This window comes from Pristiophorus japonicus, chromosome 13 (assembly GCF_044704955.1).
Source record: "Pristiophorus japonicus isolate sPriJap1 chromosome 13, sPriJap1.hap1, whole genome shotgun sequence".
NCBI classification, from domain to species: domain Eukaryota; kingdom Metazoa; phylum Chordata; class Chondrichthyes; family Pristiophoridae; genus Pristiophorus; species Pristiophorus japonicus.
This window is the reverse complement of record NC_091989.1, coordinates 74,963,374-74,988,614: the sequence shown is the minus strand read 5'-3', so window position 1 is coordinate 74,988,614 and position 25,241 is coordinate 74,963,374.

Here is a 25,241-nt window from a genome sequence, read left to right as displayed (position 1 = left end):
CCCCTACCAACCCGCAGTCTTGCTTGGACGTTGCCCAAACGTGCCGGCAGAAGGCCCCCCACTGTCCTAGCGCATCCCAGTCCCTTGTTATGATCTGGGCACTTCCTACTTTAGCATGTCCATCGAACCTATCTTGCCTCCCTGACACACTCGTCTTCTGACCATTGGCCTTTACCCAAATTACCTTCTTGCCCTGGGGGTCCACCAGTGCCCCTAATTGACCCAATAATTCTATTCCTAGTTGTTGGGCATTACGTAAAATTGGGCCAGTAGTAAGATCCCAGCTACTTCCAATAATACAACCGCATTTAATTTGGCAGTCGAATTGGTCCCTTCCACCCCCTTTACCTCATGATTTTTCGGGCAGTTGGCAAGGGGATGTCTGTAATAGAGACCGATGCCCCAGTATCCACTAACATATCACACTGCGGTTCCCTAACACTGCTGTCACGTGAATACGCGGGTCACCTTCACTCCGTAGAGGTGTTAATACGGATTCTTTTTCCCTCAATCTGTTTCAGCGAGTACACTGATGCGAACACCAAAGCAGCTTATAACAAAGCAGCCTTTATTAATTGCTTCACCGGCCGGGACTTATCAGAACAAAGGAACACTCTCCCTCAGAGTGCGCCCACTTCCCTCGGACAAGCCCTGTTACAATGTAGGGGCGCAATGGTTATACACTTTCAGTACGTAATACAATTGAGGGACATTCAGTTCACCCTATCCTTTGTGATCCCTCCTTCCCTTTGTCCACTCATGAGCCGATACCTGGCCTTTCTTGCCCAATTAGATATGGGCAAGTGGTTATTGCAACTGTTTTGCACAAAGAGCTTTCTCACCCATTGCTTGTAAATGTTACAATTTTACTGGCGTGACTAGTAACTAAGACCCTGAGCAAGTCTGTTATTTGTGCTGATGTTGTAATATTTGCAGTCTGACATTCTTTTAGCTATTTTTCCATGATTCCTTTGTTCACTTCACTGTCTCTATTGCTTATACATTTTCACACATTCACATTCCCCCCTTTTATCATTCCATGATAACCCTGGTGACTATTCCAGGAGTATCGCATTCAGCCATTCGCACTCTCTTTCCTGATCCTCCTTGTCAAGTAGGTCTTTTAGTTTGCTGGATCATAACCCGGGAGCCCCTGGCCACAAGAGGGTTTGCTAATCTTGCCATGATGACTTTACAACAAAGGTTAAAGCAACCAATAATCAAGCAACAGGTAATTATTACTACGATGAGAATAATCGCTCCATGCATTAGATACGATCCCCAGGATTCACCTAACAGCCAATCAAACCAGCCTACTCCTCCTGCAGGGATTGATAACTTCTTTACCTCCCTTCTTATGTGATCAGCGAGATTGGTTATGTTTTCTGAATTATCGGGGATGTAAGTGCAACATTCAGATCCCATCAGGGCACATGTTCCTCCTTTCTCAGCTAACAGATAATTGAGGGCCATTCGGTTTTGTAATGCCACGGTCCGTATTGCTATAATTTCAGCCGTGATGCCCTCCAGAGCTTCAGCAGTATAGTTAGCTATCTGTTCCAATACCCTCTCTAGGTTTTGTACTTCATCCATGGTGTGTCTTATCCCGAATGGGAACATCATGACCCCAAAGAACCTTTCGACGGGGGTGAGGGCTCGCCTGTGTCGGCTGGAGGCATGTGCTTCCGCCAGGGTACGTGTTTGCCGCACAAATGGCACCACATATGCCAAATAGCAGGACCCTGTCCATCGCCTAGGTAACCAGGGGTATGCCCTATGCCCGCACACAAAATACGTGCCATTATACGCTGCCTTTTTATATATTGTGTTGGGGTCCCAAGACTGGGCCCACAGACCTCCACCTGTTTTATTCGGAAGGTGAGAGAGGATAGTGACTCGTGCATCTATTGTTGAGGTTGTGTGGGCAATCGCTGTACCCTATGATATGTCCCTTTCTGCTGGTGTCATTTCGGGTTAAACATATGGCCCCGGTTGGCCTCCCGATCCCCGAGGCCAGGACTACGAATGGGGGTTCCTTTTTATGGTCATAGGGTGGTTGGTACCATCCCTGGAACGTTTGACTAATGGGGTACCCAGCACTCTCCCACTCGGTGACGTCCCCGTGGTTGTCCACGCAGTAACGGTATGATGCTCCTCCTGCCCTCCGTGATCCCTCTCTTGACCCGCCTTTCATCTTTCGTATTTGCATTGGCCCGCCTCCTCTCATGCTAGTCTGGCTCAGAAGCCACTTGACAGTCTCAGTTAGGGTCAGTGGAACGGGGCGCAAAGGAATTCCCCTTTTGGAATGTATAGGGATATGTGAGCACACCCAGCATCTAGAAAAGTTCCCATTTCGCGCATAAACATAAGACATATACAGAAAGGTGTTTACATGGAGCTCTCGCTTCAGTCTTGCTTCCCACGTGCCGCACTTGACGTACACCAACGCTACTATACAGACTGTGGCACACAGACACAGTTTCATCTTATCGCTCTAGGTTAACAATTACTCGAGAACAAAATGTTTCTTGTAGCATCACTCTGGACAAGGATAAATAGTCCGAATATTTTGCTGATTCAAAGAGTTCGGTTTTCTCGCCTCTCTTCTCAGGTCACCGTCGGTGTAGCTGGTTGTCTATCACTACGGGCAGGGGTTCAAACTGTTCTCCTCGGGACCCACTCGGTTAGTCGGGACACTCCTAGGAAGGACCTTATTCAGCTATGGAGAAGAGGAAGTCTGGAACAGAAACAGGGGTTAGGACAACCAGTAAAATAGGTTCATTATAGGGTGACAAGTTTACAGTGGTGCAGGTGAACCCAGGTGCTCCTCCCCTTAACCTTGGCGGCGGTGGGGGTGGTAAGCAACACCTGAAAAGGCCCCCCCATCGAGGCTCTAATCCCTTTCGAATCCATTTCTTAATCAGGACCTACTTCTCTGGTGCCACGAGGGACGACTCGGGTAAAACTGGGAGGTCGAGGTGAGCCTCTCGAACCTGGTTGTGGGCTATTCGCAGAGCCTGAGTCAGAGAAAGAACATCGGTGGTCATTTCCTCAGTCATGTGGTGGAATTGGACAGTGGAGGGGACATTCTGATTCCAGGGGGTCCTAAGGGGCCTACCATAAATGACCTCCGCGGGGGTCAGTCTAGCCTTGCCAGTGGGAGTAGTTCCGATCTGGAATAGGGCTATGGGTAGGAGTTTGAGCCAATTGAGTCCGGTTGATGCTACTAGTTTTGCAAGCTTGATTTTAAGAGTTTGATTAGCACGTTCAACTAATCCCGCAGCTTGGGGTCGGTAGGCACAATGCAGCTGCTGGTTAATGCGCTTCTGGGAACAGAATTCTTTGTTAACTTGGCCAATAAAGTGAGGGCCATTATCGGAACTCAGTCAAGCTGGGATACCATAATCTAGGAACAATTTCCCTCATTAACACCTTAACAACAGTTTGAGCCTTATTGTCCAGGGTAGGGTAAGCTTCGATCCATTTGCTAAACACATCCACTATTACTAACACATATTTGTAACACTGAACTCTTTGCAACTCAATGTAGTCCAACTGCAAGGTCTCAAAGGGACCTTCTGGTAGGGGAGTCTTACCCCAATCACATGGGGACTCCCTTCCCTGGATTATGCTGTTGGCAAACAAGGCAGCGACTACTGATGTTCTGGGCCAGCATCTGGAGTCTAGGGTGCCACCAAGTGGCCAAAAGCGTGTCACTTGTTGTCCTTGCTCCACAATGAGTAGCAAAGTGCATACATTCAATAACCCATAGGGCCAACTCGTCAGACATGCAAGTCTGTTCCGCGGGAGTGGTCCAGAGTTTAGAGACATTGTCATAAGTACATCCATAATCTTTCCACAACAGTTTATCTTTTTCAGGAGCATCCTCCTGTGCTTTAATGACATCTTGGATGGTTGGCATTGTTTTTTTCTGAGGCTAACTTATCTTTTGCAAAGTTTTAGTCTGACTCATCTTTTATCCATGCATGTCGAAGTCACTCCGTGAAATCGGAGGTCAGGGTTAGGTTGGGTTTGTGGACTCCCCACCGTGGGGTACATTGGCTCTTTTGCCACAGATGATGGTGCTATGGCTGTATTATCTGTCTCTGTCTGGTCCCGTTTTTTAAAAATATCTTTCAGCTTATTTATCTTAGCCTTTTAACTCTTGAATTTGTTTTGTTTGAGTATCTATTTCTTTATTGTATCAGGCAAGTATTATTACATAAGCTAGTTCTATTTTATTCTGACTATCCCACCATTTCCTTTATCTGTCAGGTGAGTCTTTATTCTATTAAGAAATCCAAATTAATAATGTTCAGTATAAAACGGCTGTCAATGGAAAGGGTTAACTCCTTTACAGGTTTGTAAGAAGAGCTGATGTCATTACGTGACTTCGCGTAATCATCTGAAAAAAAAGTCTTTGTGCCTTCAAAACTTGCTTAGAAATTAGGAATCCGTTAAACAGCAGAAATCATTAGTAAAGCCGTCATAATAAAAGTCTTCTCATCAGGAAAGGCAGCATTTTAGATTAAACTCCAATTTTTTTAAACTTCTAATTCAAGTACTTGCCAAAGATTTTTAAAAAAAATTGATTTAAAACGAGACCACACATTTTTAATAGCTATTTGTTTACTGAAATTCAATTTCGTCATCAGCCTCGGTCAATGCAAGGCCAACCATTTGACTATGTAGTCTATCAATACCTTTCTCAGAGGTCCCAGTGGAACTCTTAGTTCATTTCTCGTGCGCGCACTCTTTTTTTAAGATGTCTACGGGTTTAACATGTCCTCCTTCTGTCAATGAGAATCCTAATTCAGTGGTGTTTTCCTGCCAACTTGACAGAAGTGATGCATCTTTTCAAACTGCATTGGAACTGTCTCATAATTTAAAATCATTATCAATGGAAAGTGTCTTTTACCTCTTCCAAAATCTTTTCAATTAAGCCAATATCTTTTTCACGGCAAATATCAGCTAGTATTTAGTAAGTTATGTCCTTTTCCATCTCAGAACACTTTTTTTTCCTTTCAGCACCTATTTAGTAGATTAAGTTTTTTTTTTAAAGATCTCCTTTCTTCAAATTAGGTTTTGTATTTGTTTTCTTTCAAGGTTGCGTCTTTTTTTTCGTTTTCTCCATAACTAGAGGGAAGTCTGGCACGTAGGCTGAGAGGGCTGCTTTTCGTTATCTCAATTGTTCCAGTTTCAAGGTCGTTACCATGTCTCTTCGAAACTGCTAAAGCTTGCTGTTTTTAACATTTTTCAAAAGTCCCTTTTACACCTTCGCAGATAGCTCGCCACTCGCCCAGGAGTTTGACCTGATCCCTGAAGGTATTTCTAGATTGTTTCCAAACCTTTTAGTTTTATATCTCCTATTTTCTTTTAGAGATCAGATTTAATATAATAATTTAATTTTTTTTTGAATCCACCTCAGTATTTTGCTGTGCCTTCTCTGACTATCTCAAAATCCCAATTCAAACTTTGTAATTTCAATCTTTATTTAAAACTTTTTTTTTGAGCTTAGAAGCTTTTTTTTTAAAAGGCATTCTTTATCTCATTCCAAGACTAAATTTATGTCTTTCAACCCAATGTAATCAATCACTGCATGTTTTCTTTTGACAAGTAAGTGAGCGTGTCAAATAAAAAAAAATTTTAACCACCGGGACCATGTATTTTTTTTATCTTTTACTCAACAAACCTATCCTTTGTGCATTTCCTAGCTCCATAACTTATCATACGAATATATCCACACCTGCATTCCTAACTTAAAATGTAATTCAATAAGGTTCACACTCTTAAACTTCCCACATACAGGACAACACTACGAAGGGTTAAAAAAACTTTCACTCTGTTTGAAAAAGTGGGTGGAGCTAAAACAAACCACAACTCCCCGGTTTCCCAAACAGGCTTTCATTCTGCAGTCAAAATCACACAAGCACTTCTCATTTAAAACAGACGTTCACAAAAGTCTCTCTTCTTTCCTATTAATTGTTTTGGCCGGCTCTATTTTTGGATCCATGATCCATCAGAGAATTAGTAGTTTTATCTAAATTACCCATCCTCGCGTCGCCCCGCATAGGATCAGGGTCCTAATTAGTCCCAATTGTCCCTGCGTCGCCCCGCGGTGGAATAAGTTATCTTATTCAGAGCCTAGGCGGACCAAGTGATATACAAGATCGACGCCGTACCTGGAATAAGTACAATTTTAAATTTACACAGTCCTGCGTCACCCCGCGGCTTAATTTTACGTAATTCCCTAACCTCCGTGTCGCCGAGTGGTTCGCGTCGCCGCGCAATTGTCTATCCCTCCGTGTCGCCGCGCGGTTTTCCTGTTCGCATCGCCGCGCGATAAGCCTTACTTAATTTGTTCTAGGTTCCAGATTTCCCTATCCTAAGCCTTACTTAATTTGTTCTAGGTTCCAGATTTCCCTATCCTTCCGCGTCGCCCCACGGTTCGCGTCGCCGCGTGATTTAAATCCAATCAGTGCCTAGACGGGCCAAGTGATATACAAAGTCGACATCACACCTGACTTGGACACTTATTTCCTAAGTTTAGAAGGTGTTCACCAGATTGACCTGGATCTCGTTCAGACACTACCTGAGAACTAGCGAGTGGCCAAACTTTCCTCAGACTTTTGGAACTGAAGGAAACTGAAGTGGTATTTTAAAGTATACTCACTCCAGTGGCCACTTTCCTCCCATCTCGTCCAAGGCTAGTCTGGCTCTTAATTCGCAAGTTTTCGGCAGTCGTCTGTTGAGATCCCACTTCTGACACCAAATGTTAATACGGATTCTTTTTCCCTCAATCTGTTTCAGCGAATACACTGACGCAAACACCAAAGCAGCTTATAACAAAGCAGTCTTTATTCATTGTTTCACCGGCTGGGACTTATCAGAACAAAGGAACGCTCTCCCTCAGAGTGCGCCCACTTCCCTCGGACAAGCCCCATTACAATGTAGGGGCGCAACGGTTATACACTTTCAGTACGTAATACAATTGAGGGACATTCAGTTCACCCTATCCTTTGTGATCCCTCCTTCCCTTTGTCCACTCATGAGCCGATACCTGGCCTTCCTTGCCCAATTAGATACGGGCAAATGGTTATAGCAACTGTTTTGCACAAAAAGCTTTCTCACCCATTGCTTGTAAATATTACAATTTTACTGGCGTGACTAGTAACTAAGACCTTGAGCAAGTCTGTTATTTGTGCTGATGTTGTAATATTTGCAGTCTGACATTCTTTTAGTTATTTTTCCATGATTTCTTTGTTCACTTCACTGTCTCTATTGCTTATACATTTTCACACATTCACAGAGGGGCCGCTGACCTTCAATCACGCCCCAGTTCCTTCAAGGTCTGGAGTAGTTGTTGCCTAGTTGCTCCGGTTAGGTTAGCCCATGGGAGTTCCTTATCTGATCCCTGTCCTTCCTGCCCCCCCCCCCGCCCCCCTTTTGCCCAGCAATGGTCCTTGGGGTGACCGGTTCTGCTGCAGTTCCGGCATTTCTGTGGGGATGATCGATACTCGCTTTTTCGATGTTTCATCCATGGCCGCCACCTCGGTCTTTATCTGTTTTGTTGTCTCGCTGACATGCTCATTGTACCAATCCATCGTACGTATTGGTTGCTATTACCCCCATTTAAAAAATTTTCTGATGCTCTGCCGACAACCCATCTTTAAACATTTTACAGAAGGGGATATCGTTGCGGTCTGGGTTGGCCTGCCCTGACGACTCCTGATATGCTGTCCATATACACTCTCCATATTCATTACTATGCTCATTTATCTTCTGTTTTACCAACATTTTAAGACCCCAATTGGGCTGTGATGGTCCCAAGACAGTCTGTGATCGTGTGCAGCCTGCCTTGTGGCCTGGGCAGCGTTTACGTTGGGAACCCAGGTCCCGTCCCTAAAATTTTGTGCCAGGGTATTTCATTTGTCACTTGGGCACTTTGCCCTTACTAGTTGGTGAACGTCCCGTTCATGTATATCATGAATGTCATACATTTCATGCAGGGACCTCCAAAACTCTTTGTTTCTGTTGCGGGGTTTTATTACACCCAAATCCTTAAGTATGCCCTATTTTTCCAGGGGGCGGTGAAGGCCCTATATTTGTGTGCCCCTGCGTTGGGACATCCGACTGTCACTGTCACTGGTGCGGCGGAGGTTTCGTCTTTGTCATCGCTGCTGTCCCCTTACGGGGCAGGTGGGACTACTTTCAATAGGGCATGGGCACGTCATTTGTCTTACTGTCTATCTCGTCGTCCTGGTCATTGTGTAGGGGCCCAAAGCATCCCTCTGTCTGCTGTTTTAAATGACTTACTTCTACCCTTAACCTACGTAATTCTTCTAACTGAGGCCTGGCCATGGCCTTATATTGCAAACATTGACGGACCACCATCAAACCTGCTTTGGCCGTCATTTTGTTTTCTTGTTTCTCCCATCATAATTTTTGTTTTGCAGGGTCTTCTTTGGGATCCAATCCGCCACTTAACATAGTAACTATCAATTTTCTATGGTTGTCGGCAAAATACCTACGCAGTGAAACTTCCAGCCCGCAATCTAGCATATCTTTGCATGCCATCTATGTTTGGTAGGTCTACCCCTCTATCGGTTCGTTGTTCCCTTTAACCTGGTTCCCTCGAACCCAGGGTCTGCAATTACAAACCTACAAAGCCCATCCTACTTTGATAATTACGATTGTGACCTCTTAACTACCCTCAAGTCTTTTACACCATTACAGACCTTTCACAGATTCAGCTACTCCAGGCGACTCACACGTTTCGGAACAGATTACATTGGATTATTGAGTGGTAGTTTAAATATACTCACTCGTGATGGTCTGTAAACGTTCGTCTGTCTTTCGCCCAAACGTATCCTGCTGACTAAGCCAAAATGATGTGCTGCTGTGGAGAAAAGAATTGTGTAATTGCTTGATCGAGGGAGACACGGCTACACCAGTTCCTCAACTGGGTACGTTACCAACCGTTCTCATTTGAACACATTCGGAGCTGCTTCTTTACACAAACTTTTTGGAAAGTCATCATTTACATTATCATTGGTCAGTCTTTCTACCGCGTGACAATTTTTTTCGCTTTGTTACAAATTGTTTAATTTTAACTTTGTTAATTGTTCCAGTATCCTCCTTGGGTATGAACATGTGCATCCTGCAATCTGCATCCTGCCACTAACAGGAACTTATTTCTTAGTTCTGAATAACAACAGGAACCCACTTCCTGGGCTCAAGACTTTAGCTCTGAATAACAGGAACTTGCACCATTGTTCTATAGTTGCACCTGATAATTTTGCCACACCAGCAACTTGTGTTTTTGTCTTACTAACATAGTACGTGTTTAACTCTTTAATCCCCACTTCACCAGAAAATCTCCTGTAATGGCTTCTCTTCCCGCCCCCGCATTGTTACCTCTGGTGTCCCCCAAAGATCTCTCCTTGACCCCCTCTTATAAGCATGCAACTTGGCGATATCATCCGAAAACAGGGAGTCAGTTTCCACATGTACGCTGACAGCACTCAGCTCCACCTCTCCAACAATTCTCTCGACCCCTATACGGTCTCTAAATTGTCAGATTGCTTGTCCGACATCCATAGAAACATAAAAACATAGAAAATAGGTGCAGGAGTAGGCCATTTGGCCCTTCGAGCTTGCACCACCATTCAATAAGAACATTGCTGATCATTCCCTCAGTACCCCTTTTCTGCTTTCTCTCCATACCCCTTGATCCCTTTAGCCATAAGGGCCATATCTAACTCCCTCTTGAATATATCCAATGAACTGGCATCAACAAATCTCTGCGGCAAGGAATTCCACAGGTTAACAACTCTCCAGTGAAGCAGTTTCTCCTCATCTCAGTCCTAAATGGCCTACCCCTTATCCTAAGACTATGTCCCCTGGTTCTGGACTTCCCCAACATCGGGAACATTCTTCCCGCATCTAACCTGTCCAGTACCGTCAGAATTTTATATGTTTCTATGAGATCCCCTCTCATCCTTCTAAACTCCAGTGGATAAAGGCCCAGTTGATCCAGTCTCTCCTCATATGACAGTCTAGCCATCAGTCTGGTGAACCTGCGCTGCACTCCCTCAATAGCAAGGACGTCCTTACTCAGATTAGGAGATCAAAACTGAACACAATATTCCAGGTGAGGCTTCACTAATGCCCTGTACAACTGCAATAAGACCTCCCTGCTCCTATACTCAAATCCCCTAGCTATGAAGGCCAACATACCATTTGCCTTCTACACCACCTGCTATACCTGTATGCCAACTTTCAATGACTGATGAACCATGGCACCCAGGTCTCGTTGCACCTTCCATTTTCCGCCATTCAGATAATATTCTGCCTTCCTGTTTTTGCCCCCAAAATGGATAACCTCACATTTATCCACATTATACTGCATCTGCCATGCATTTGCCCACTCACCTAACCTGTCCAAGTCACCCTGCAGCCTCTGAGCATCCTCCTCACAGCTCACACCGCCATCCAGTTTAGTGTCATCTGCAAACTTGGAGATATTACACTCAATTCCTTCATCTAAATCGTTGATGTATATTGTAAAAGCTGGGTTCCCAGCACTGAGCCCTGCAGCACTCCACTAGTCACTGCCTGTCATTCTGAAAAGGACCCATTTATCCCAACTCTCTGCTTCCTGCCTGCCAACCAGTTCTCTATCCTCGTCAGTACATTACCCCCAATACCATGCGCTTTGATTTTGCACACCAATCTCTTTTGCGGGATGTTGTCAAAAGCCTTTTGAAAGTCCAAATACATCACATCCACTGGTTCTCCCTTGTCCACTCTGCTAGCTACATCCGCAAAAAATTCCAGAAGATTCATCAAGCAAGATTTCCCTTTCATAAATCCATGGTGACTTGGACCGATCCTGTCACTGCTGTCCAAATGTGCTGCTATTTCGTCCTTAATGATTGATTCCGACATTTTCCCCACTACTGATGTCAGGCTAACCGGTCTATAATTACCCATTTTCTCTCTCCCTCATTTTTTAAAAAGTGGTGTTACATTAGCTACCCTCCAGTCCTTAGGAACTGATCCAGAATCGATAGACTGTTGGAAAATGATCACCAATGCATCCACTATTTCTAGGGCCACTTCCTTAAGTACTCTGGGATGCAGACTATCAGGCCCCGGGGATTTATCGGCCTTCAATCCCATCAATTTCCCCAACACAATTTCCTGACGAATAAGGATTTCCTTCAGTTCCTCCTTCTCACTCGACTCATTGACCCCGAGTACATTCAGAAGGTTATTCGTGTCTTGCTTCGTGAAGACAGAACCGAAGTATTTGTTCAACTGGTCTGCCATTTCTTTGTTCCCCATTATAAATTCACCTGAATGCGACTGCAAGGGACCTACATTTGTCTTCACTAATCTTTTTCTCTTCACATATTTATAGAAGTTTTTGCAGTCAGTTTTTATGTTCCCTGCAAGCTTCCTCTCGTACTCTATTTTACCCCTCTTAATTAAACTGGAGTTCAAAAGAATGAGAGGGGACCTCATAGAAACGTTTAAAATTCTGATGGGTTTAGACAGGTTAGATGCAGGAAGAATGTTCCCAATGTTGGGGAAGTCCAGAACCAGGGGTCACAATCTAAGGATAAGGAGTAAGCCATTTAGGACCGAGATGAGGAGAAACTTCTTCACCCAGAGAGTGGTGAACCTGTGGAATTCTCTACCACAGAAAGTTGTTGAGGCCAATTCACTAAATATATTCAAAAAGGAGTTAGATGTAGTCCTTACTACTAGGGGGATCAAGGGGTATGGCGAGAAAGCAGGAATGGGGTACTGAAGTTGCATGTTCAGCCATGAACTCACTGAATGGCGGTGCAGGCTAGAAGGGCTGAATGGCCTACTCCTGCACCTATTTTCTATGTTTCTAAACCCTTAGTCCTCCTCTGTTGAATTCTAAATTTCTCCCAGTCCTCAGGTTTGTTGCTTTTTCTAGCCAATTTATATGCCTTTTCCTTGACTTTAACACTATCCTTAATTTCCCTTGTTAGCCATGGTTGAGCCACCTTCCCCGTTTTATTTTTACTCCAGACAGGGATGTACAATTGCTGAAGTTCATCCATGTGATCTTTAAATGTTTGCCATTGCTTATCCACCGTCAACCCTTTAAGTATCCTTTGCCAGTCTATTCTAGCCAATTCATGTCTCATATCGTCGAAGTTACCTTTCCTTAAGTTCAGGACCCTAGTCTCTGAATTAACTGTGTCACTCTCCATCTTAACAAAAAATTCAACCATATTATGGTCACTCTTCCCCAAGATTGCTAATTAGTCACTTCTCGTTACACATCACCCAGTCTAGGATGGCCAGCTCTCCAGTTGGTTCCCCGACATATTGGTCTAGAAAACCATCCCTAATGCACTCTAGGAAATCCTCTTCCACCGCATTGCTACCATTTTGGTTAGCCCAATCGATATGTAGATTAAAGTCGCCCATGATAACTGCTGTACCTTTATTGCACACATCCCTTATTTCTTGTTTGATGCTGTCCCCAACCTCACTACTACTGTTTGGTGGTCTGTACACAACTCCCACTAGCGTTTTCTGCCCTTTGGTATTCCGCAGTTCCACCCATACCGATTCCACATCATCCAGGCTAATGTCCCTCCTTACTATTGCATTAATTTCCTCTTTAACCAGCAACGCCACCCCGCCTCCTTTTCCTCTCTGCCTATCCTTTCTGAATGTTGAATACCCCTGGATGTTGAGTTCCCAGCCTTGGTCACCCTGGAGCCATGTCTCCGTAATGCCAATGACATCATATCCGTTAACTGCTGTATGTGCAGTTAATTCGTCCATTTTATTCCGAATACTCCTCGCATTGAGGCACAGAGCCTTTAGGCTTGTCTTTTTAACACACTTTGGCCCTTTAGAATTTTGCGGTAATGTGGCCCCTTTTGTTTGTTGCCTTGGGTTTCTCTGCCCTCCACTTTTACTATTCTCCTTTCTATCTTTTGCTCCTGCCTCCATTTTATTTCCCTCTGTCTCTCTGCATAGGTTCCCATCCCCCTGCCATGTTAGTTTAACTCCTCCCCAACAGCACTAGCAAACACTCCCCCTAGGACATTGGTTCCGGTCCTGCCCAGGTGCAGACTGTCCGGTTTGTACTGGTCCCACCTCCCCCAGAACCGGTTCCAATGCCCCAGGAATTTGAATCCCTCCCTTCTGCACCACTCCTCAAGCCACGTATTCATCTGAGCTATCCTGCGATTCCTACTCTGACTAGCACATGGCAGTGGTAGCAATCCTGAGATTACCACTTTTGAGCTCCTACTTTTTAATTTAGCACCTAGCTCCCTAAATTCGTCTCGTAGGACCTCATCCTGTTTTTTACCTATGTCGTTGGTACCTATGTGCACCATAACAACTGACTGTTCACCCTCCCTTTTCAGAATGTCCTGCACCCGCTCCGAGACATCTTTGACCCTTGCACCACGGAGGCAACATACCATCCTGGAGTTGCGGTTGCGGCCGCAGAAACGCCTATCTATTCCCCTTACAATTGAATCCCCTATCACTATCGCTCTCCCACTCTTTTTCCTGCCCTCCTGTGCAGCAGAGCCACCCACGGTGCCATGAACTTGGCTGCTGCTGCCCTCCCCTAATGAGTCATCCCCCTCAACAGTACCCAAAGCGGTGTATCTATTTTGCAGGGGGATGACCACAGGGGACCCCTGCACTACCTTCCTTACACTGCTCTTCCTGTTGGTCACCCATTTGCTATCTGGCTGAGTACCCTTTAACTGCAGTGAGACCAACTCGCTAAACGTGCTATTCCCGTCATTCTCAGCATTGTGGATGCTCCAGAGTTAATCCACCCGCAGCTCCAGTGCCGCAATGCGATCCGTCAGGAGCTGGAGGCGGATACATTTCCCGCACACATAGTCATCAGGGACACCGGAAGTGTTCCTGACTTCCCACATAGTACAGGAGGAGCATAACACGTGTCCGAGCTCTGCTGCCATGACTTAACCCTTAGATTAACTTAATTTGGCAACAATAATGCTAAATGTTACCTACTGATATAGAAAAGAAAAAAGAAAGAAAAACTACTTACCAATCACCAGCCAATCACTTACCCCCTTGGCTGTGATGTCACTTCGATTTCTTTCTACTTCTTTTTTGCTGCAGCTGCACCGGCTGGGCCTTTATAGGCCTCACAAACTCCCGCTCCGCCTGCTCGACACTGCCCGCAGATCCCCGAATTCCCGCTGGGCCTTTATAGGCCTCACGAACTCCCGCTCCGCTTGCTCGACACTGCCCGCAGATCCCCGGACTCCCGCTGGGCCTTTATAGGCCTCACAAACTCCCGCTCCGCCTGCTCGACACTGCCCGCAGATCCCCGGACTCCCGTTGGGCCTTTATAGGCCTCACAAACTCCCGCTCCGCCTGCTCGACGCTGCCCGCAGATCACCGGACTCCCGTTGGGCCTTTATAGGCCACACGAACCGCCATTCAATAAGATCATGGCTGATCATTCCCTCAGTCCCCCTTTCCTGCTTTCTCTCCATACCCCTTGATCCCCTTAGCAATAAGGGCCATATCTAATTCCCTCTTGAATATATCCAATGAACTGGCATCAACAACTCTCTGCGGCAGGGAATTGCACAGGTTAACAACTCTCTGTGAAGAAGTTTCTCCTCATCTCGGTCCTAAATGGCCTACCCCTTATCCTTTGACTGTATCCCCTGGTTCTGGACTTCCCCAACATCGGGAACATTCTTTCAGCATCTAACCTGTCCAGTCCCGTCAGAATTTTATATGTTTCTATGAGATCGTCTCTCATCCTTCTAAACTCCAGTGAATACAGGCCCAGTCGATCCAGTCTCTTCTCATCTGTCAGTCCTGCCATCCCCGGAATCAGTCTGATGAACCTTCGCTGCACTCCCTCAATAGCAAGAACGTCCTTCCTCAGATTAGGAGACCAAAATTGAACACAATATTCCAGGTGAGGCCTCACCAAGGCCCTGTACAACTGCAATAAGACCTCCCTGCTCCTATACTCAAATCCCCTAGCTATGAAGGCCAACATACCATTTGCCTTCTTCACTACCTGCTGTACCTGAATGCCAACTTTCAATGACTGATGTACCATGACACCCAGGTCTCGTTGCACCTCCCCTTTTTCTAATCTGTCGCCATTCAGATAATGTAAACTCTTCGTAATGCTCGTTATGACTTTGACAAACTATGATACGATAAACATGTTGAGACAAACCTTTCAATGTCCACAACCTTCTGTCTAACGTGCTGGATGGTGACATATCCATTATTGATGCTCCCTTCACAAAGTAACCCTGTTCCGATCTTCGACCCGACCACATTCACTCCTAGATAGATCAAGCAGTTAGTCACAGTCGGTGCAGCTCCCTGGTTTAACTGGTTGTGCAGCCCCATGGCTCAAATCTCCCCAGTTTAAAAACCTATTGTGATGCGTGATCTCACTGTGATGCGCACTGTGAGGGTGAGGCTCGCCCTGTGATGTCTCACATTGATCCGTCCAGTTAAAATGGCCCCACCTTGATGAAACAGTGTTTGGCAAATCTTCGGGCTTCATTTAGGTTACAATCATTTGATGTGCTAGAATGCAGTAACATTTTTCCATGTGGTTAGGACCCAGAGAACAGTGTGCGTTGGCAATGGCCAGTGTTGGGATTGTTTGCCTCCTACCAATTATGTTAATTCGTTGTATACATTTACAGCAACAGGTGGAGGCCATTCAGCCCCTCAATCCCATTCTGTCATATAATTAAGAGCTGATCTGTATCTTAGCCCCATTTACCCGCCTTTGATCAATATTCCTTGATAAACTTAGGAACATAGGAACAGGAGTAGCCAATTCAAACCCTAGAACCTGTAACGCCATTTAATTAGATCAATGCTGATCTGTATCTTAGCCCCATTTACCCGCGTTGGTTCCATGCTTCTTAATACCATGCCTAACAAAAACCTATCAATCTCAGTTTTGACATTTTCAATTGAGCTAGTCTCAACATCTTTTTGTGGGAGACAGTTCAGGATTTCCACTCTTTGTGTAAAGAACTGCTTTTTGACGTCACCCCCTGAACAGCCTAGCTCTAATTGTAAGGCTTCTCCCTTATTATAAACATAGAAACATAGAAATTTACAGCGCAGAAGGAGGCCATTCTAGCCCATCGTGTCCGTGCCGGCCGACAAAGAGCCACACGGCCCTTGGTCAGCAGCCCTAAAGGTTACATATAAACCTATGAACAATGACGGAAAGGCAAAGAGCACCCAGTCCAACCAGTCCACCCCACACAACTGCGACACCCCTTATACTGAAACATTCTACACTCCACCCCAACCGGAGCCATGTGATCTCCTGGGAGAGGCAAAAAATAGATACAAACCAGGCCAATTTAGGGAGAAAAAAATCTGGGAAAATTCCTCTCCGACCCATCCAGGCGATCAAAACTAGTCCAGGAGATCACCCTGGCCGTATTCGATTCCCTGCAGTAATTACCATTATATCTGCACCGTCCAACGAAAGGTTATCCCAATTACCAGCTCTAGGTCCATAACCCTGCCGGTTACGGCACTTCAACTGCCCATCCAACCATCTCTTAAAAATAGTGAGGGTTTCTGTATCCTCGAGTTCCAGATCCCCACAACCCTCTATGTAATGAAGCCCCCCCTCAAACCCTCTCTAAACCTTCCACCATCCACCTTAAAACTATGCCCCCTTGTAATAGACCCCTCCACCAATGGAAATAGACCCTTACTATCACTATGTCCAGGCCCCTCAATATTTTGTACACATCAATGGGGTCTCCTCTCAAACTCCTCTGTTCCAATGCGAACAACCCAGCCTATTCAATCTGTCCTCATAACTAAGATTCTCCATTCCAGGCAGCTTCCGAGTAAATCTCCTCTGCATCCTCTCTAGAGCAATCACGTCCTTCCTATAATACAGTGACCAGAACTGCACGCAGTACTCCAGCTGTGGCCTAACCACAGTATTATACAATTTAAACATAACCTCCCTGCTCTTATATTCTATGCCTCGGCCAATAAAAGCAAGCATTCCGTATGGCTTCTTAACCACTTTATCCACTTGGCCTGCTACTTTCAGGGATCTGTGGACAAGCACTTCAAGGTCCCTTTGTTCATCTACACTATAAGTGGCCTACTGCTTAACCTGCATACCCTTTCCTTATTAGCCCTCCCAAAATGCATCACCTCACACTTCTCTGAATTAAATTCCATTTGCCACTGCTCTTCCCATCTGACCAGTAGATTGCTATCCTCCTGCAGCCCATGACTTTCCTCTTCATTATCAACCACACAGCCAATTTTAGTGTTGTCTGCAAACTTCTTAGTCACACTCCCTATATTCAAATCTAAATCGTTGATATATACCACAAAAAGCAAGGGACCCAGTACCGAGCCCTGCAGAACCCCACTGGAAACATCCTTCCAGTCACAAAAACATCCATCAACCATTACCCTTTGCTTCCTGCCTCTAAGCCAATTTTGGATCCAACTTGACACTTTGCCCTGGATCCCTTGGGCTTTAACCTTCTTGACCAGTCTACCATGTGGGACCTTATCAAAAGCCTTGCTAAAGTCCATATATACACTACATCGGATGCACTACCCTCATCAACCCTCCTGGTTACCTCCTCAAAAAATTCAATCAGGTTAGTCAGACACGATTTTCCCTTAAACAATCTGTGCTGACTGTCCCTAATTAATCCTTGCTTTTCCAAATGTAGATTTATCCTGTCTTTCAAGATTTTTTCCAATAATTTTCCCACCACTGAGGTTAGGCTGACAGGCCTGTAATTACTATTCCTTTGTCCCTTTTTAAACAAGGGACATTAGCAGGCCTCCAATCCTCCGGCACCATGCCCAGATCCAAAGAGGACTGGAAAATGATGGTCAAGGCCTCTGCTATTTCCTCTTTTACTTCGCTCAACAGCCTGGGATGTATTTCATACGGGCCTGGAGACTTATTTACTTTCAAAGCTGCTAAACCTCTTAATACTTCCTCTCTCACTATGTTTATTTCATCCAGAATATCACATTCCTCCTCGATAGCAGTATCTGCATTACCCCTTTCCTTTGTGAAAACAGATGTCAAGTGTTCATTAAGAACCTTATCAACATCTTCCGCCTCCACACACAGATTACCCTCATGGTCTCTAATAGGCCCTACCCTTTCTTTAGTTACCCTCTTACGCTTAATATATTTATAGAACATCTTAGGGTTTTCCTTAATTTTACTGGCCAAGAATTTCTCGTGCTCTCTCTTAGCATTCCTAATATCCTTTTTAATTTTGTCTCTTAACTTTCTATATTCCTCTAAAGATTCTATAGTATTTAGCCAGTATATGACATAAGCTTCCCTTTTTTTCTTTATCCTCCCCTGTAAGACTCTAGACATCCAGGGGGCTCTAGAATTGTTATTCCCAATCTTTTTCATGTTTGTCCTGAGCCCTCTGGATCTCCTCCTTGAATGCCTCCCACTGTTCCGACACTGATTTACCCACAAGTAGCTGTTTCCAGTCCACTGTGGCCAAATCACTCCTTAACTTAGCAAAATTAGCTTTTCCCCAATTCGGAACTTTTATTCCAGGCCTATCCTTGTCCTTATCCATAACCAACTTGGATCTGACTGAATTATGGTCACTGGCACCCAAGTGCTCTCCCACTAATACCCTTTCCACCTGCCCAGCTTCATTCCCCAAAACTAAATCCAAGATCGCCCCCTCTCGTGTTGGGCTTATTACATACTGACTCAAAAAGTTCTCTTGAATGCATTTCAAGAATTCCGCACCCTCTATACCCTTCACACTATATTTGTCCCAATCAATATTTGGATAGTTAAAATCCCCTACTATTACTGCCCTATGGTTTTGGACTTCACAACAATTTGCCTACATATTTGTTCCTGTATCTTCCTCCCATTTTTTGGGGGTCTATAATACACGCCCAGCAGTGTGATCGTCCCTTTTTTATTTTTCAATTCGACCCATATGGCATCATTAGATGATTCCTCTAACATATCATCCCTCCTTACCGCTGTAATAGTTTCTTTAATCAGTACCGTGACAACCCTCTCTTTTTTACCCCCCTCTCCGTCTTGTCTAAAAATCCTGTAACCAGGAATATTGATCTGCCAAAGCCATGTATCTGTAATGGCTATAATGTCATACTCCCAAGTATGGACTCCCTCACCAGAATCTATCCTTTGATCATCTTAAACACCTCAATTTTATCACCCCTTAATCTTCTATACGTGATAGAATACAAGCCTAGTCTATGCAACCTGCCCTCATAATTTCACCTTCTAAGCTCTGGAATCATTCTGAAAATTTGCACAGCACCCTCTCCAAGACCAATATATCCTCACTGAGGGGCGGTGCCTAGAATGAACGCAGTACTCCAGGTGGGGTGTAACCAGAGCTCTGTACAACTGTAGCATAACTTCTACCTATTTGTATTCCAGCCCTCTTGAGATGGATAACATTCCATTAGCTTATCAAATTATCAGAGTAACTATTTATACTAAGTCTCCTGACTCATGCGGAGAAGCAAGAGTCAGGACAAATATCACCGACTCCGCCCCCCCACCTCCCCCCCCCGCAATACCTGCAGCGTAATTCCCACTAACCCTTTTCTGTGCAATTGTCCTCCTCTCCCATCCCCCCACGTTACCTCCGATCCAATAGCAGCCCCAAGGCCCGAGCAGCCAAACACATCGACCGAGCCTCCAAGCCCTCCCACAACACTGCAAGCCCCGAGCAGGGAGAGAGAGTCTGGGGGGATAGAGACACGGGGAGAGAGAGCCTGGCGGGGGGGGGGGAGAGAGAGAGAGACATGGGAGGGGGGGTTCAGACATACATGGGGAGAGAGAATCTGCGGGGGGGGGGGTGGTGGTGGGGGGAGAGAGAGACACGGGGAGAGATTGTCTGGCGGGGGGGAGAGAGAGAGAGAGACATGGGGGGGTGGTCAGAGAGACATGGGGTGAGAGAGTCTGGAGTGGGGGAGAGAGAGACATGGGGGGGGTGAAAGACACATTGCGGGGAGAGAGAAAGAGAAACCTGGGGGGGAGGGGAGAGAGACACGGCAGGGTGGGGGAGGGGGGAGATGCGGGGGGAGGGAGAGAGAGAGACGGTGGGGGTGTGGGGGCTGAGGGGAGAGAGACATGGAGAGAGAGAGTCTGGATGGGGGGGGGAGAGAGAGACATGGGGGGAGAAAGAGAGACACAGTGGAGAGGTGGAAAAAGACATGGTGGGATGGGGGGGAGACGTGGGGGGAGGGAGAGAGAGAGAGAGACCCGAGGGGTGGGGGGGAGGGGAGAGAGACACGGGAGGTGGGGGGAGAGAGAGATGCAGGTGGGGGGTGGGGGAATCGGAGGGAACTCAGGAAAGACAGATCACGTTCTTCCCACGCCCTGGTGCGTGCAAGCTCGGTGCGGGTGTTACAAGAGTCACTGTTGGAGTGGATGAAATCCAGAAGTCATGACACTGTCACTATTCACTTCATACCCAATAAACAGGTCAACAATCCGCACACAATGCCCCATCTATGACGGGTTGGGGGGCGGGGGGGTAAGGTCATGCACTTTCGCTGGGGTAAGGGTCTTCAGCTGGGGAGAGAAAGTCTGGGGGGGATAGGGGGTGAGAGAGAGAGACCCGGGGGCGGGAGTGGGGGGGGGTGGAGGGGAGAGAGACGGGGAGGGGAGAGACATGGGGTGGGGGGGGGAAGAGAGGGAAACACGGGGGAGGGGAGAGACAGGGGGGGGTGGGGGAGGGGAGAGAGACGGGGAGGGGAGAGAGAAACATGGGGTGGGGGGAAGACACGGTGGGTGGGAGAGAAACGGTGGGTGGGGGGGGGGAGTTAGAGACATGGGGGGGAATGGGGGAAAGAGAGAGGCCGGGGGGGAGAGACACGGTGGGGGGGGGGGGGGGAGGGGAGAAAGAAACGGTGGGGGGGCGGGGAGACACATGGAGTGGGGGAGAGAGAGATGCAGGTATGGTGGCAGGGGTCGATCGGAGGGAACTCAGAGAAGTTGGATCATGTTCTTCCAATCCCCTGGTGCGTGAAAGCTCGGTGCGGGTGTTACAAGGGACATCGTTGGGGTGGATGAAATGCAGAAGTCACGACACTGTCCCTATTCACTTCAAACCCAATAAAGCTGCTAACAATCTGTACACAATGCCCCATCTATGGCCAGGGGGGGGGTTGTAAGCCGTTGGGGTAAGGGTCTTCAGCTGTGGGAGGCAGCACTTGTGCTGGGGTAAAGGACTTTGGCTGGAACTTGGTGGCTTTTTGGGAGATCTATCCTCTGTGGCTTCTGAAGTCAAAATGGATCGAGTTACAAATTGGAAAGTCAGTCAGAACTTGGGCTGGGCAGTTCCAGTTACACATTCCAGAGGAACTTCAGGGTGTGGCTTATCCTCCAAGGGGACCAATTAGCAATGGGTCATGTGATAGTTAATACAAGTAAACACATTCTTTCATTATTTGTTGGACATGTCACTAGTTCCTAGTTTCTCAGCATTTACAAAATATTCTGATCTAACTTCCTAAGGTCCAAAATGGATGATCTCACACTTTGATCCCGAAATCTCCCTGATTACCCACAGTTCCTAGCTTCTTACCATTTAGAACATACTCTGATCGGTCGTTCTTATTTCCAAAGTGGATGCCCTCACACTTCCCCACACTGAACTCCATCTGCCGCAGTTGTGCCCACTCACTGAATCTAGCAATGTCCATTTGCAACTTTCTGCTTCCATCTCCACTACTTACTGTGCCACCTAACTTAGTGTCGTCGGCAAACTTCGATATATGATTCTACTGCTTCAACTGAATTTGGGATTGATACAGGGCTACAGGGAGAGTGCGGGGCAGTGTGAAACGATTTTGATTGATACAGAGCTACGGACAATGGGGCCAGAATTACTTTTGGATTGCTCTAGCAAAGAGTTAGTGCAGACATGATAGGCAGAATGTCCTGCTCCTGTGCTGTAAGCTCCTGTATTTCTCTGGTTATGTTGTTTCGGTATTACCACAGCAATATATCAATTTAATCACAGCGTCACCTGACATTCATAAAATCTCAAACCACAGACTTGCTCACCTGTCCTTCAATTATCTGCAAATGTTGTGGGAATTGGGAGACCAGTGGGGATTGGGAGGTCAGTGGGAATTGGGAGACTAATGGGAATTTGAATCCAGTGGGAGTCAGAAGATCAGAAGGCTAGATTCAGTCTCAAATGCTCAAGAGTTCTTTCTAGATCAATATATTTCCAATGAGGAAGGAAGCTGTTGTATATGCATGCCTGTTTACTGTGTGATGTCTGTAACACTGTTATGTAACACTGAATGTACCCCTATACTGTACACACCTTACCTGTACACCAGAGGGTGCTGCTGCTGGAGACCTAAGGGTTACCTGCACACTGCGGGTAACCCAGTATAAAAAGGAATTCACAGCTTGTTGTCCTCACCCAGGAGCTGCTATTAAAGGACTACAGGCCTGCACAGTTTAAGTATCATGCCCTGCCTCGTGGAGTCATTACTAAAGGTGCCTACATACACTGGTGACGGGAATACGGGATCACCAACCACATGCTCAGCATGACGAATCTCAACATCTTTCAGCAATTTACCGATGGGGAAGATCGCGTTGCTTTTGTAGAAAGATTGGAACACTTAAGGAGACTGGCTGCACCGTGTGAATTTGGCGACCACCTAAATGAGGCACTAAGGGACTCTAAAGCGATGAGAGCAGTGCACCACATTGATACTTCTAAGGGCAGAAACGCTGCCCCAAGTCCCGCAACCCTGAGTCCGCCACATGGGGCAAATTAGCTAGCCCCGTGCTGGCACTGTGGAGGAAACCACAGGGCCAACCAGCGCCGCTACAAAGACTATGCAGGCAAAGAGAAAAGGCACCTTCAGAGAATGTGCAGAAAAGGTTTTACTCACTGCGTCTCTGATCAAGGGGCTCCGACACAGATGAAAGTGAAGTTGCTCAACCCCTGGAAGAAGAGTATGGAACTCATACCTGCTCCACCGAAAGTTCTCCGTGGACGATGAAAGTAGACGTCGACGGGGTCCCAGTCTCCATGGAGAGCGACACAGGGGTGAGCCAGTCTGCGATGAGCCAAGCGACCTTTGAAAAAATTTGGAGGAATCCTGCCAATCAACCAAAACTTTCTCCTGTCCAGGCGAAGCTGCTCACCTAGACCAAAGGTAAAATCCAAATCGTTGGCAGCGTATACGTCCAGGTCTCCCAGGGCAGCGTGTTGAGCAAACTCCCCCTGTCGATTGTAGCCGGTGACGGTCCCACGCTGCTGGGCAGGAATTGGATGAACCCGGTCCACATCAGGCGAAGTGGCCCTGTAGAAGAAAAAAACACCACGGCACGAGGAGCATTGGAGGAGCATCACGTGACACCGAGCGGCCAATCCGATTTGAAGGCTCCCTTAAAGGAGACCGGCAACCAAAAAAAATTGGAAGTTTCAACTATTTGAGTACACGGACTTTAAAGCTAAAGATGCAATTAAAGGCTGCAAGTATGAAAATGTATGCAATGTAACCATGAATTGTGATGCTGGTTTAACGAATGTGACTAATGAGATGAATGCAGGTGTCAGTAAGGTTAAGAACAAGTCTATTATGCTTAACAATAATGATAGAGAATGTGAAATGCCTAATATAACCATGTCTGTTGAAAGCAGGACACCCAAAAGTGATGCCAGTGCTAGAATGTATAATGCAGGCTCGACTATATGTGATCAGAGCCAAGGTGTCATGTATACCGGTAGGACACTGCCAAAGGACATTGGGTCCTACAGGGACGATGCTGATGCCAATGGAATCCCCCTGTGGGAGACCCCCAGGTCCAGCAGGCTACCTGACCATGTACAGGGACAGTGGTCAATGGGCAGCCCAGCCACCATCAATGGCAACCTGCACCAGACCAGCCCTACAACCCCTGGCCACCAGGGCCAACAGCAGGAGCATGAGACCAATACCCTCCAGCTTCCCTGGCAAACCCTGGGATGACCTGACCTGTCCCCATTGGTGGACAAGGAGCCCACCCAGGCTTGTGGCCCTGCACACAACTACCCACATCACAGTGTATACACACCACCCACTGCTGCCGTGGCTACCCTCCCTGAGGGATCCCACAACAGTAACACCCACATGGTCTGTGTGTGAGGGAGGGGAAACGTACGAGCCCAGCCTCAAGCACAGGGGTCACACCTGGCAACCACACAACCCTTACCACAACCTCCCATAGCCCACCACTGATCACCTCCCCTGGGCATGACAATAAGGATATGAAAAATGCTTAGGGGGGAGTATTGTTGTGTATGCATGCCTGTTTACTGTGTGATGTCTGTAACACTGTTATGCCACACTGAATGTACCCCTATACTGTACACACCTTACCTGTACACCAGAGGGTGCTGCTGCTGGAGACCTAAGGGTTACTTGCACATTGCAGGTAACCCAGTATAAAAAGGAACTCACAGCTTGTTGTCCTCACTCTGGAGACCTGCAATAAAAGACTACGGTTACACTTTACTTTGAGCTCACAGTGTTCAGTCTGACTCTTTCTCCATACACTACAGAAGCAGTGCTGGATTTAGTTCTGGGAACAAAGTGGGGCAAATTGGAGCATGTTTCAGTGGGAGAGCATTTGGGAAACAGCAACATAATATTAGGTTTAGAGTAGGTTTAGAAATGGATAAAGAACAATCAAGTGTAAAATAGTCACGTGGAGGAGGGCTGATATGCAAAGGGGCCAGGTCCAGGTGGATTGTAAAGGTAAGCCAGAATTCTCCCTGTGAAATGAGCATGGTGTGCGATTGGTGGGCTGTTAAACTCATTGACATTGACAGCAAGTCAGGAAGCCACCTTCATCTCATCAACTTCCGCCTTTAACTCCAGCGCATTTATCAGCACGCCAGAGGCATGCCAGGGAGAGGCGGGCGACCTAAATCAAATATTTAAGAGCTTGTTAACTGACTATTAAAAGGCTTTTTAACCTGATGTTGCAGCTTTTACTGGGTGTGCATGGGATTCACGGGCTTCCTGAACCTCACCTGTGAAAGCAAGGCAAGAGCTAGCAGCCATTGTGAGTTGAGCAATTGACAGTTCAAATAATCACAAATACTCAAACCTCACACCTGCTTTCTTGCCTAAGGGAAAGGCTC